Here is a 13,261-nt window from a genome sequence, read left to right on the forward strand (position 1 = left end):
TGGTTTCTAAGCATGGATTGGGATTTCAAAACTGTGTTGCGCTACATTCTCTTGCTTCCAAGACAAACACATTGCCCTGGAGCTATCCTTCCTCCCCGGAAGGGGTGCACACATAAATGGAATCGGAGTAGTCTAGGTGGGAGAGGATGATAGCAAACATTGCCGTGACTCAGTGAGGGTAGGATAGTCACGGAAAGGATCATCTAAGGATGTGGAGGTGTAGATGACAGTATCTACAAGCAGTATAAATATGGGGAGAGAGTGTTCTGTTAGAATCCATGGTGCATCCCAGGTTCTATACTGAGCTGGATGCTGTGGGGGTGGAGTTTAGGTAGCAAAGCCAGGCTGTGGATCGGTGGTAGAGTGCTGCATTACTGCAAATCAGGATTCCACTTTAACCAGGATTTAGGAGATGGTTAGCTGTCAGGCAGTGGTTTGAAATCTGTGTGTCCCAAGGTGACGTCCAGATGTGGATTAGCTGGGATCTTGGGGGGGTCTTGGAATGATCTAGGTGTCATCTGCGTAGTTGCAGCAGGACAGGTCATGTGAACGGATAAGGTTGGGGTGGGGGCTCAGGCACAGGTTGAAGGGTAGGGTGGCTAGGGAGACAGGGCAGGGGGGGAAGGAGAAGGGTGCAGGAACATTTGTGAAAGGTCCGCAAGGTACGAGGCGAACCTTCTTAATACAGAGTCCATGATGCCTAGAGAGTTGAGTCTGTCAATGAGGATGCTGTCGTTGATAGTGTCAGAGGCTTCCAATGGGCCAAGGAGGATACGTACAGCAAAGCCTTCTGAGTCTGCTGTCCTTTGTGGAAGTGCAACCAGAAACACAAACCACATGCCTGGACTATCAAGGCATCATGCACACACACAGACATGTGACCCAACTCACATCTTCAATGACAATCACCATGAGCAAATCACATGATCCATGAAACCCCATTGTGTGCCACTGCAAACCTCACCAGCCATGAACATGATTGACAGTGCACAACGTTACCTGCTGGCAGAGCTGTTCTGCTGTGATTCCTTCACCACCTCCCCCTAACACTGTACTGCCACATTGGGGCATGGAGGGCCAGTGTCCAGCAGAGTGTATGGGGAATAGGGTGGAAAAAGGGTGATGGGTGGACCTCTCGGGGAGTGCAGGTACTGGAAGATACCTGTAATGACATAGGAGAATGGTTTGGACCACCAGCTAGAGGAGTCATAGATACAGAATGAACATGTGTAAATCAATGTCAATTTCTATTGCAATCTGCATCTGAAAGTGTGAGGCTGTTGCAGTCCACTTAACCATGGCAGTTTACTCCACTGCACATGGCTGCATGTCCAGTCCTCCACTCAGGAAGGCCTTGAGAGGACAATGGCATATCACTCAAGGTGACAAAACAAAAAAGTGACCATCTTGGATGGGAAAAAAAATATATGTCCACCCGAGTTGGCAGGCGGGTATCCACATAAGTAAAAAAAAAACAGAAAACTTAAAAATCATACCATCCTCATGGGCTCATGGACATCAGGGCACAGGTGGTAGAGGTGGTGTGGGTGGTCTGGTACTGTCATCCTGTTGTGGATCCTGAGCCCCTTGCCCACACTTATCCGTTGACATGACATGTCCTGCAACAATTACGCAGATGACACCCAGATCCTTCAAAGAACCCCACCCCCCCCAAGACCTCAGCTAATCCACATCCTGACATCACCTCGGGACACACAGATTTCAAACCACTGCCTGAGAGCTAACCATCTCCTAAATCCTGGGGAAAAGTGGAATCCCGATTTGCAGTCCTGATGCTGGCCCTTGCAAAATTGATTTCTAGTCACGGTAAACATTTCTTTTCTTATGCCGATGACGCTCAAATTCTTTTTCGTCTTAATGCTCCCTCCAATGACCTCCCCTAACAAATTAAGGGACTGCCTTTCTGCAGTCGCTAACTGGATGTCCACAAACTGGTTAAAGCTCAATGGCGACAATACTGAGATACTGCTGGTTGGCTCTACCTGCTCTAATTCTTCCTGGATCTCTGACTATTGCCCCCACCTGCCTTGGTCCATGCCCTGAACCGGCCTCTGTTGTTGAGAGCTTGGGCATAAAAATCATGTCCTCTGGATCCAGGTCAGCCCAAGTATCTGTCAAGCCGGGTTTGCAAAACTTAAAATCCTAAAAAAAAAGCTCTCCCCTTTCTTCTGGCTCACTCTAGATCAAAATTTGTGACGGCCGTCATCATGGGTTCCATCCATTATTGCAATGCAATTTATCTCAGCCAGCCTGATTTCCTCCTTCAACGTTTACAGATTCTTCAGAATTTGGATGACCGTCTTGCTTTGAATGCCCCCTCTCGAGAGCTTCTGTATCAACTTCATTGGCTCCCTGTGAAAAGTCACATCCAGTTTAAGGTTTTTTGTCTTGTGCATCGAGCCATCCACAGCGGTGGGGCAGAGTTCCTACAATCTAAACTGACACTTTACATTCCTAGCAGAACTCTTTGTTCGTCCAATCTTTCCTTGTAGCGTATTCCCCATACTCGGTCAGGAGGACGCTCAATCTCTGTACTCAGCCCTACTTTATGGAATGCTCTCCCGGTTGAAATTCGTAACATCCCCCACTTTCTCTCCTTTTCTCTTTAATGAGAACTAAAATAGAAATGTTTTCAACCGTTTGCGAAAGGAGAGAAAGTGGGGGGATGTTACGAATTTCAACCGGGAGAGCGTTCCATAAAGTAGGGCTGAGATGAGGAGATGTTCTCAGCCAGCTGATGGATGTTCCTGGCCATCTCATGCATGACTTTGCCATGTTGGATGGTTGCACACAGCACCTTCTGCTCCTACTCAGACTGTTTGTCATGCACATGTCCACCACGTTTGCAGTGCCAACAGCAGTGGGATGCCAAGGTCCACGCTTGTCGCAGTGGGACCCGAGTCATTGGCTGCAGGTCTGCAACCCTCCATTGGATGACAGCTCCTTCTGCTGATTCCAACACAGGTGAAGGCGATCTTGCAGCCGTTACCACCATAGACATGGGATTTCCCACTGACCATACTCGTGATTCCTGGCTCACATCCTCGGACTCAACTGCCCCATCTGGACTGACCATTGGGGTACACTCCATGTCGCTTAGTGTGTCCTCAACATCTGATTCAAAAGCTTCATGTAAAGAGTATGAAGAGACTGCAATCCTGCCGAGGAGTGCCTGTAGCACCTGGGGATTGTCCTGGGGCACAGCATGCCGTCCTCAACTGGAGGTCTGTAGTGTGTCCGACTTTTCTTCCTCCTCCACCTCAGAATCTGCTGCATCATTACCTGCATAAAGACAGGCAACAACATTCTGTGGTATGAGTACCTGGAAGAGCATGCATATGTGCATTACAATGCATACAGCCAGCAGACAATGATGTGTACTGTGACACCAACATGTACCACACACAGAAACCATGCAATCACCTCCCTGAATGCAGGTCAGATGATGGTTGTGTACACAACAGCATTCATGCAGTGCCCATGGATGGCTGGCAACTGCAGCCAACTGTACTCCCACATATATGTGAGTATGTCATGCAAGATTATCATCACATATGAAACACACAAATGCCACTCACCATATGTGTCGACAAGGGCGTCCATGCCACCCATGCCAAGCACCTGTTCACTGCTGATCATTCCATTTGTGACCTCTTCAAAAAGAGTCAGCTCCTCCTCCTCTGTGCTCACCTCCAGTGTCCTGGGCAGAGGCCAGGTTGCCAATGGGCTTCTCCTTAGTCTTCTGAATGAGGTCATCCATCCTCTTGTGGACCTTTTTAGCAGTGCGCCTCTTCATAGCACATGAATTTATGAGGTTTGTGACTGCCTTCCACATCCTCATTCACTGAGCAGGAGTATGGATGCTGGCAGCCAAGTGGTAGAGGTCCCCATGGTGTTCCTGTGCATATGCTGCAAGGATTTCAAGCTCATCGGTGAAGTGCTTCTTTCTGACCCCTGCCCTTCTCCTTCACCTGTACCTGATCATGGAGTAGTGCTTTTTCATCCTCTTGGCACTACTGGCCCTTGGTGGTGCTGGGCCACCTGTAGGCCTCCGGCCATGTCCTCGTCCTGGTGCTGGGCCACCTGTGTGCTGAAGATCACCATGTCCCCCTCCTGTGGCTGGTGTAAATGTGTCCTCCCCACGTACTCCTCTTGGGACTGGTGCACGTATGGCCTCACGTCCTCTCCCTCTCAGAGCCTTCGCACTCATGGTGCAGGCAAACTGAAAAGCACACCCAAAATAAGAACACCACAAAAGAATACAGGCAATGTAGACGAGTGGTCCTGCAAGGCTCCAAGGTACCCAAAACCCAAGAAATGCGGTACGTAAAGGGCCTCCTAACAAAATAACTGCGTATGCGTTCCTGTATAGGCACCCCAAACCCAAAGAATGCAGTACTTGATGCGTAGAGGGCCAACATACAAAGGAACTGCATTTGCGATCCTGTGGAGGCACCCCAAACCCAATAAATATGGTGCGCGATGCGTAGTGGGCCCCGCTAGGAAGACCAGGAAAGTAATTGAGATACCCGATGCAAACTTTACTCTGTGAGATGTGTGTCTACAACATAAATCCTCTGTCTCTGTAACTTCTCGGGCACACCTGCAACTGTGCATCACACCTCTTAAATCTCCCTGTCACGACGTGTGCCATGTAGGCATACTGCATGCAGTACATAGAACGTAATTTACACGCTAAGGCACCCTACTCTGTTATCCACGCTACCCCATCTTCAGATGCACAACACCTTTCTATTACCTCTGTGCATTTTATTTGCCTCCTCCTGCCCTGTATTGCCTCCCACCTCACATCAGCTGCTACCTGGTAGAGTATAAGTGCCTGCTGACCACCAGCACTGCCTTGGAGTGCCTGCTGTCCCCCCATTGCCTATGCTCCTGTGGCTGGCCTGTAAGGCCCTGTGACCACCTCATCTGCTGGCTTGGGACTCACACCTCTCTATTCCACCACCACAGCGCCACAGTCCATTGTATGGACCCACTTAGCCCACGCCTGCCTCAGGGATTGCCATGTCTGCGAGACAGAGGGCTGCCAAATTCAACTGCACCGAACGTGTCATCCTGGTGGATCAGGTTCTGGCAAATTCTGATGCCCTCTTCAACCCAGTGATGCAGCTTGGAGCTGAAGGATATCATCAGATCTGGGTACTCATCCTGGCTGCCAGCAATGTGGAGGGGGTGGCAGCCCATTCCATGAAAAACACCAGGAAGTGTTGGGAGGACCTAAAGACCCAGAGCTATACTTGAGGTGCACCGTGCAGGCTGCCATAGGATATCATCTGTCCAGCTGTTGGTCCTCGAGAGGTTCTCCCCAGCCCGCCCCACCTAGATCTGTGAGTGGCAAGCACGTCTGGAAGCTGCTGGTGAGTACCCATATGGTGCACTTCTCTACAGTGTATGTGTGTTGCGTATGGGCATGCATGATTGCAGGTACTTTCTTCTGTACACAGCATGTGTGTTGCAGTGATCTGCAGTGGCATGCAGCCTTTTGCCAATGCTGTCTTTATGTGATGGCAGACATCTGTTAATTGGACATGCGTTGGTATGTGCACTGTTGGTTCTTGGTGGTGGTGCACAGGTACACATGCAATGTGCGTTGATGAGAACAAGTGCTCTGACAGTTCAGATGCCAGATTATGATGTTGTGGCCATATGTGGGGCATGCATGCAGGACACCTCTAGGTGCTGCACATTTGCAAGTGACATCCACTCTCATCAGTTGATGAATGTCTGCAAAAGTCATGTTGGTGCATTGACCTCTCAGGGACAGTGATGTGATCTTTCATCCCACTGCATGTGAAGCCGGAGTTGACTTGTGATCATGCTGGGGGCAACAGCTTAAGCACTTGTACCTCAGCAATGTGTGCCTGTACTTGTCGCATGCTTACAGGTCAAGCTGTCAGAGGTGCATGTTGCTACATGCAATTGGGTGGACAGGTGCCAAGCAGGTGTCCTGAGACCTCTCCACCCGCTTGCATGGCTATGCTGTGCGTAATCAATTCATGAATGGCTTGTGAGATCCTACATACAACTGGGTGGCTTGACACCAATGTGTTCCAAGCAGTACCACAGACCATCTATGCTTCCATGCATTCAGTGGTTGGCCACCCTACCAAGCGACTCACTGCCCACCCCTGTACACCTGCATGCTGCCTTCTGAGGCAGCTCTGGAGAGGGGGGGGGGGGTTGCCAGGGGGCCTGGTCCAGGGTCGGCATGTGCCCGTCGTGCTCCTTTGAAATGCTGGGTCATGTGATGGATCTTGGGTATGCATGGTAGGTGCAGAGGGCTGGCCGGCTCCGGTGGTCCGGCTGGACTACAATCTGGTATGTACTCCTGTTGTGTATATTAGGCGGCATGACACTTTTGGACAGTCCTCCTCTTCTGTCACCCAGGGTACACAGTTTACAAATGGGCATAGTTGCCTTACTCAGGTCTATTTTTGACAGTGTGTAACAGTCCTGTCTGCCCTCCACTTGGATCCTCCTGACACACCCAGGCTCCACACATCCCTAAGATGGACAGGGGCCATTCACCACACAATGTGCCAACAAAGCGTTGCCTGGTGGGGGAGCACTTATCAGTGGGAAAGTACTTTTGCAGCCCAGGAGGGTGCATGGCCGTCAAACGACCTTTGCTGACTTGCACCGCAAGAGCAGGTCAGCCTGTTTGTTTGGCTGCCTGCAAAATACAGGTTCATTTGCACACCTGGTTCATCTTGCGTTGGACTGCTTGTTCTGCCATGGTCGTTGAGACAGGCCTCTCCATACCACCTGTGTTGTGATACTGCTGACTGGAGAGCATTCCCCCTCAGGGAATGCACCCTTACATGGGTGTCTTTCCCCTCCAGCCAGTGCTGCAGCAGAGTAGGACAGCACTTCCCCAGTGGCCATGTGAGAGTACAGGGATGGTTGCATGGACACAGGGACTGGTCTAGACACACTGGATGTGGGCCCACATGGTCCATGCCCTTGCACTTCTCAGTTGAGCTTGTTTGTCAACTGCAGCCCAGGGTGGCAGGCCACCCTTCACCACACCAGTGGTGTGGGCATGTGCTGCAGCCACCCCGTTCGCCCAAGATTAGTGCCTGGGCCCAGGCTCATCAGCCCACCCATCCACCAGGGACAAACATCATGCGGAATTTGCCCATCCACTGACAGTGCGGTCAAACAGACGGGCCTGCGGTTGTGAGGCACATCCCAGGATGCCACCTGCACATCTGTCACCTGTCTATGTACTCAGATCAGAGGTGGCAGAATGCAACATCAGGGCATTTTACTTGTGTGGATCCTCATTACATGTCCAGGAGTCCATCAGTCACATCGAGTGATGTGGGAAGTCCACAGCGCACTGTGCCATTTATACATACAACAGTGGGCACAGGGCATGTGGAGTGAAGTGGCATCTTCCCAGCACCACTCAGAGATCACAAGTCTTTTGGATGGGGCTCAACTCACAGACAGTGTTCTGCCACTGGCAGACCCTGGCACAGTGTTGGTGACTGAAGGCCATACCCTGCATTGTGGTGGCACTGCCTCATGGCCACATGTCCATCTGTTCCTTTGGCCAGTTCCTTTGGCCAAGCAAAATGCCCATGTGGCTCGATCAGGCCTTCCTGATGGCCTGGGTAACAGCTGGCCCAGCTGTGGCCCACATTTGTCTGCAGCCAGGCTACATGGACCTTACTTTGTGCATGCACTGTACTCCGTGGTAGGTGTCTCCCTGTGTGACAGACATCTGGCATGGGAGCTTGAGGGGCTCCTCTGTGCTGGTACCTGGGCACCAGAGCAGGTGTGTGACTACAGGCCTGGATGTTGTGGGAGTGGCTGAGCAAGGCCAGCAGTTGAAGGTCCAGACTGGGCACAGGCCCCAGAAGGTGTCCCAGGGAAGTGCTAGGGTGGCTTCATAAGACAGTTGGGATACCTGCCCCTCTGCAGGAGGAATCGCTATGGTGCGTCAATGGCATATCCCAGTTGTGCACATTGGGACCACACACTTGAGTGCCACAGTTTAGGGGCATGGTAGGCAAGGTTCCCTGTCCCATGGTGACTCCTTGTGGCCGTCCTGTTTGTAGCCCTTCCCACTTTGCATGTATATGTATGCAGACAAGGTGATTATCTGAGAAATGCAATGGTGTTGGTGGGACATGTTCCCAGGTGCACATCCCATGGGCCTACAGGGTTCAAAATTGCCAGGTGCTGGGAGCCATTTAGCTCCTGGAAACGGGCAAGGGGAGCCTGGTTAGTTTTCAAACAACAGCTACCAGGTGCTTCGATTGACTCCCTAGGCAAGTGATGACATGCAAACATAGCTATGCAATATTAAGCCTGTAGTTTTGACAATTGTTAATTTTGACCCCTGGCCTGGCTGCAGGTTACAGTTGGGTTAACTTGGCTTTGGTATTGTGCAATGTCAGGTTTCTTACAATTGGCCTCATTACAAGTTTGGAAGTAGCTACCACCAAACTCGGGGTGGCTCTGGGTCCCGCGAAAGGGGAATTACCAGCCCATTCCAACCTCGGCAGGCCCGATAATTCCCCTTTCGCGGGACCCGGAGCCGGTATGTCCCCATTCCCATTCAAGCCCCCATAGGACTCAATGGGAATGGGGAGGATGGGAGCAGCGGTACCGTTGATAACGGTACCGTTGCTACCATCCTGTTCTGCTCACGGTGCCTCTCTGCATGCCTGGTCTTACCAGGCGTGCAGAGCGGCACCCGCGAGCAGAACTCGTAATGTGGTGGTACAGTGATAACTGCGCCAGCACCACTACCGGCGCCGTTATCACTGTACCGCCACAGTTATGAGGCCCAATGTGTTTGTGGCCACTAGTCAATGTGGTGTGTTGACATGTGCATGTGTCATGACTGTGACTCATCGTTGTCCCTACATTTGTGTGTCAGTATTCATGCCAATTGCATGTGGATGTGTGTGTGGCAGTTGCTGGTTGACCCTTGCTGACTTAATGGTACTGTACAGGTTGTGTATGCCACACGTGCTTTGTCACTGTTTACCGAAGTCAATGTTCTTTGTCCACTTTCCCACAGTTGATGCAGCTGTTGATGCAGCTGGTGAAGAGGCCGGAAGCAGTGCTGTGGAGCGGAGACACAAGGACAGGGCCTCCAGACCGGTATACACGCATTTCGTCGACCACTTTTTCATCGTGGGACTTTTCATCGCAAACCCTTTCATCGCCAACATTTTTTTTAAAAAACATTTATTTAGGGGGGGGTGTTTGTGCGGGTTGGGGTATAATTATTTAAGTAAGGGGGGGTTTGGGGGACCGCAGCCCCCCCCATAAATATTTTTTTTTTAAAAATGTTGGCGATAAAAGGGTCGGCAATGAAAAGTCCCACGATGAAATTTCGTTCTGCGAAATAACGTAGAACCCTCCAGACCACGGTGCAAAACCCAGCCACTCACTGATAACACCCCTCTTCCGAGAGCAATGTGGCTGGAGGAGACCTGTACCATCGGGTGAGGTAGCTCAGGGTAAGTCGCAGGAGGTGATTGTCGGGGGGTGGGGAAACCTCAGCAGCAGAGAGATAGGGTGCTGCCACACAGGGGCCATCAGTGGGGGAGGCAACAGTGGAGTCGCCAGGGGGTGGAGTTATAGGTGGAGGAGGGTCTCATTGCAGCCCAGCCCACAGGGTCAAGTGGGGGCATTGAGGAGGGGGTTCAAGGCTGCACATCTGGCTCAGACACATGAGGGTGTGCAGTCCACCGTGGAAGGTTTTGCACTACCTCCTGTCCCTGGGCCATCTGCTGCAGCAGTGATCACCTTCCTGGATTCCTCCACCCAGACCGATCCCCCGCTTTGGGACGATGAGGCCATCCGAGTAGTGGTGCAGCCCCTGCTGGCAGGTATCACCAGGCGGATGGTAGCTATCTGTGATGCTGTAACAGCTTCTTGTGAGGACCTTGTATGGCATCACAGACAGGTGTGCATCTGCTTGGGCCAGATGGTGCATGCACTGCTCCCAGGTTTAAGAGAGGGACCTGGAATACCCCTCTTGACCCCTACAAGCATGACAGCCCAAAGAGTCAGAGATGCAAGATGGCAGTCCCTGTTTGGACAGCCACCAGGTGGGCCAGTGACAAATACATATGCAAACAGGTATTCTCTCAGACAGCCATTCAAACCTTATCCAGCTAACATCATCATGGATACAGGTGCACCAACACTGATTATGGATCCAGACTCCTCAATGGACAATTGACATGATCGACTAAAGACAAATACACTGTGATGCTAATGTCTTCAGAGACACCACGACATATTAACGTTAGCCATGATGCACACTCGCATCTATGCAAGAAGTTACATGGACCCACAAGTGCAGACACGAAGACCATGCTTACACAGTTCTGTAGATAGAGGGCAAATACATACACATACTGTCAAAAGCTTTTATTATTTTTCTCATTAGCCAAATGCAGAAACTCTGAAAGGCAAGGCAAAAAGAGGTGTAGAGTAAGCTTGCAGCAGCTTATTACTAACAGTATGGAACTACAGGATAGTAAAAGGGACATGAACGAGCCACAATACTACTAACCTATAAGAAGAATAGCACAATATAGACATGTAGCAATTAAAGAATAACCATAGTAGAGTTACATGAAGCCATAGGCCTCAGAATGACAAGTGAAGCAAAGCAGCCTCAGGCTGCACGAAGCACCAAGCTAGGTCTTGCAGCCAAGGTCAGAGAAGAGCAGCACATTCCTAAGCTCAGAGAGAAGGAGCCATCTGAAAATCAGCAGAATAAATCCTCACTAATTGCAGAGCAGAAAGCTCAATTTTGCGGTCTTCACCAACGTGATACAGACAAACCAAACAATGACCATTTACCCGTAGTGAGAAGAGGAGCAGTTCAGAAAGAACTGTGGAAGTAAAAACACTGCCACCGCTCTTTCCGGACCGGCTGATTCATAGTCCTGCAGGTGGGAGGTGTCACTCCCACCAGGTCTGACCTAGAGGGAGTAACGCCACCTCCCTGCAGGCGCAAATGGAAACACCGGCTCTGTCATAGACGGAACCAGTGTTTCCATTGTCCCCATCCCCATGGAGTCCTATTGGACTCCATGGGAATGGGGACTTACAGAATTCCGCCTTCGGAATTCCCAGGTCACTGAGGTCGTAATGCCCCAGTGATTCCGGGTATCACAGAGGCAGAATGGTAGTACGGGTCTGGTGGTAGCCTGCTGTTTTTTCCGGCACAAATACCGCCAGACTCGTAATGAGGCCCAATTGTTTTACAACGTTGCCAATCCTGAAGGCGCTCTCAAAGGTAAAGTAGTAATACTGACAGCAACATTGGGGACACATAGTCTTTCTCATCACCTTGAGAAGGTGCACTGAGTGCTGAGAGGAGAGCTGGATCAGCTCTAGGCAATCAGGGAACCCAATTCCACAGGTGGATTGCAGAGGGCAAGGGCCAATGGTAATGCTGCGACCCTGCAACAATGTAATAGATAGTTTCTTGGGGAAAGGCCAGGAACTCCACCTGACATGCAAGGGAAAGTAGAAAAGCCTCTATCGGTGCCAGCCATAGGTGATAACACCCCAATCACCCAATCAGGCCGGCTCTTAGGTTTTTGGGGAAGTGCCCTGATTTGTGATGTCGGAATGGCACAAAGACCCCTGACACAGGCTCAGGAGCTGTGATTACTGGAGATTTGTTTCCTGTATGATCCCTGTCTGTATTGGAAAATAAAGGACAGCTCTAACTTGCCCTTGGCTGAGTCCTCCGTGTGTATGCCAGGGGAGGGTTTGTTGAGCCCTGGGAGCTCTGAACAGTGATTTCATAGTTTGAAACCCGGTCCTCTCAGGCATACCTATAAGAGGTGGACTCTCTGGGCTTGCCACTGCAATTGCCCCTTCCTCGTCCTTCAGGCAGGCTTCCCTGACACCTACCACCATGGCCCTGTGTGCACCAGTTTGCAGAGGAGCAGCTGTATACATCTGCAGGAGATCCCCCCCCCTACCTCCCCTATATTGGAGACATGCGACTGTGCCTTGCTTGACACCAGCTATCATACCAATACAGCAGCAAGTATTTGGAAAAAGATACCCATCGAGACAACCCTATCGACTGTATCTCCGAAGTGATGACAACCTGCAGGAGGAACTCCACAAAGGAATATGAGAATGAGCTAAGCTAAAGAACAAATGACGTCATAAGAAAGTGTGCACAACGTCCTGAGATATTGACCCAAGACAGTGTATGGATCCTAAAGGACAAATGACGAAGTACAGAATTGAGTGAACTAGCAAACTAGCAAACGTGGAAAAGAAGATTACACATTATCAAAGTGCTGCAGACAACAGAAGCTCAATAAATGTACAGAGACACTAAAACGCAAAGGTAGCTCAAGTCATCATGGAAGCTAGCTATGAGTAGTGAATAGAATGCAGGCGAAGCCACCATTGTACAGAAACTGGACATTGGTATCATGAAATAAGTAAGCTAGAAACCATGAAGCGTGAATGGAAAAACTGTTGCAGCAGAATAATAGGCCCATGGAGCTGCGTGGCGAGGATGTCTGGCCTGAAGTCAAGTTCCTAGAAATCGAGGTCTACTATGAAGAAGAATGAGTGTGCAGAGAATGAATCTTCTCACGTTGAGGTGCAAGAAAGAACACAAAATATGCCAAGTTTTAATTCATTTAGAGCATTTAAAAGCTGCAAAATGGACCAGATTGTGGGCTCCTGTCACGTGAGCCAAGGATGAAAATAGTGTTTGAACTTGGAGTTCCAGACACGATAGAGAGTGCCCTTACTCCGGTGCATTCCCAAAGACCAGAATTCTCTGCAAGGCCAAGTACAAAGACAATTTCAAGGCAGAAGGCATGGGTGATGAGGGATGCTAGGCTAATTGGGTGGTGTGGTAGCTTCGTGTCCTATCTCCCTGTACTTGGGTCTGGGCTAACGTTCTGCTAAAATGAACCGAATGTTCTAGACATGGCACAAGTGTGCCAGAAAATTATATTAGTCAGTATTACAAAGGACCTTATAGCTTGTAAGACCAATGAGAAACTGTCTATCTAATGTTTCTGTAATGACATGTTTTAATAGGTAGGCATAAGTTATCCACCTGATATCGGACAGCCAGTAATATTCCTAGCTCATATATGTGTATATCTAGATGTTTCCTTTAAACAATCCCTACCCTTGATAGGTTTTTCACTATTGCCACATAGTATGATGTCACTCTGATGCATTATGG

The 13,261-nt window shown here is 50.0% G+C and overlaps 1 protein-coding gene across 7 annotated transcripts in view; it reads right to left on the reverse strand.

The window, feature by feature from the left end:
- LOC138526024 (galactoside alpha-(1,2)-fucosyltransferase 2-like) overlaps positions 1-13,261 on the reverse strand; it is a 200,142-nt gene that overhangs the window by 117,071 nt on the left and 69,810 nt on the right. The window contains exon 2 of one of the 7 annotated variants that reach the window (XM_069636322.1): positions 1,000-1,162. The exons of the other annotated variants lie outside the window; for them this stretch is intronic. The gene's annotated coding sequence lies outside the window, so the exon portion shown is untranslated. The remainder of the gene's footprint in view (positions 1-999; positions 1,163-13,261) is intronic. 7 annotated transcript variants of the gene reach the window in all.

This window comes from Ambystoma mexicanum, chromosome 1q, assembly GCF_040938575.1.
Source record: "Ambystoma mexicanum isolate Mex_15411 chromosome 1q, UKY_AmexF1_1, whole genome shotgun sequence".
NCBI lineage: Eukaryota > Metazoa > Chordata > Amphibia > Caudata > Ambystomatidae > Ambystoma > Ambystoma mexicanum.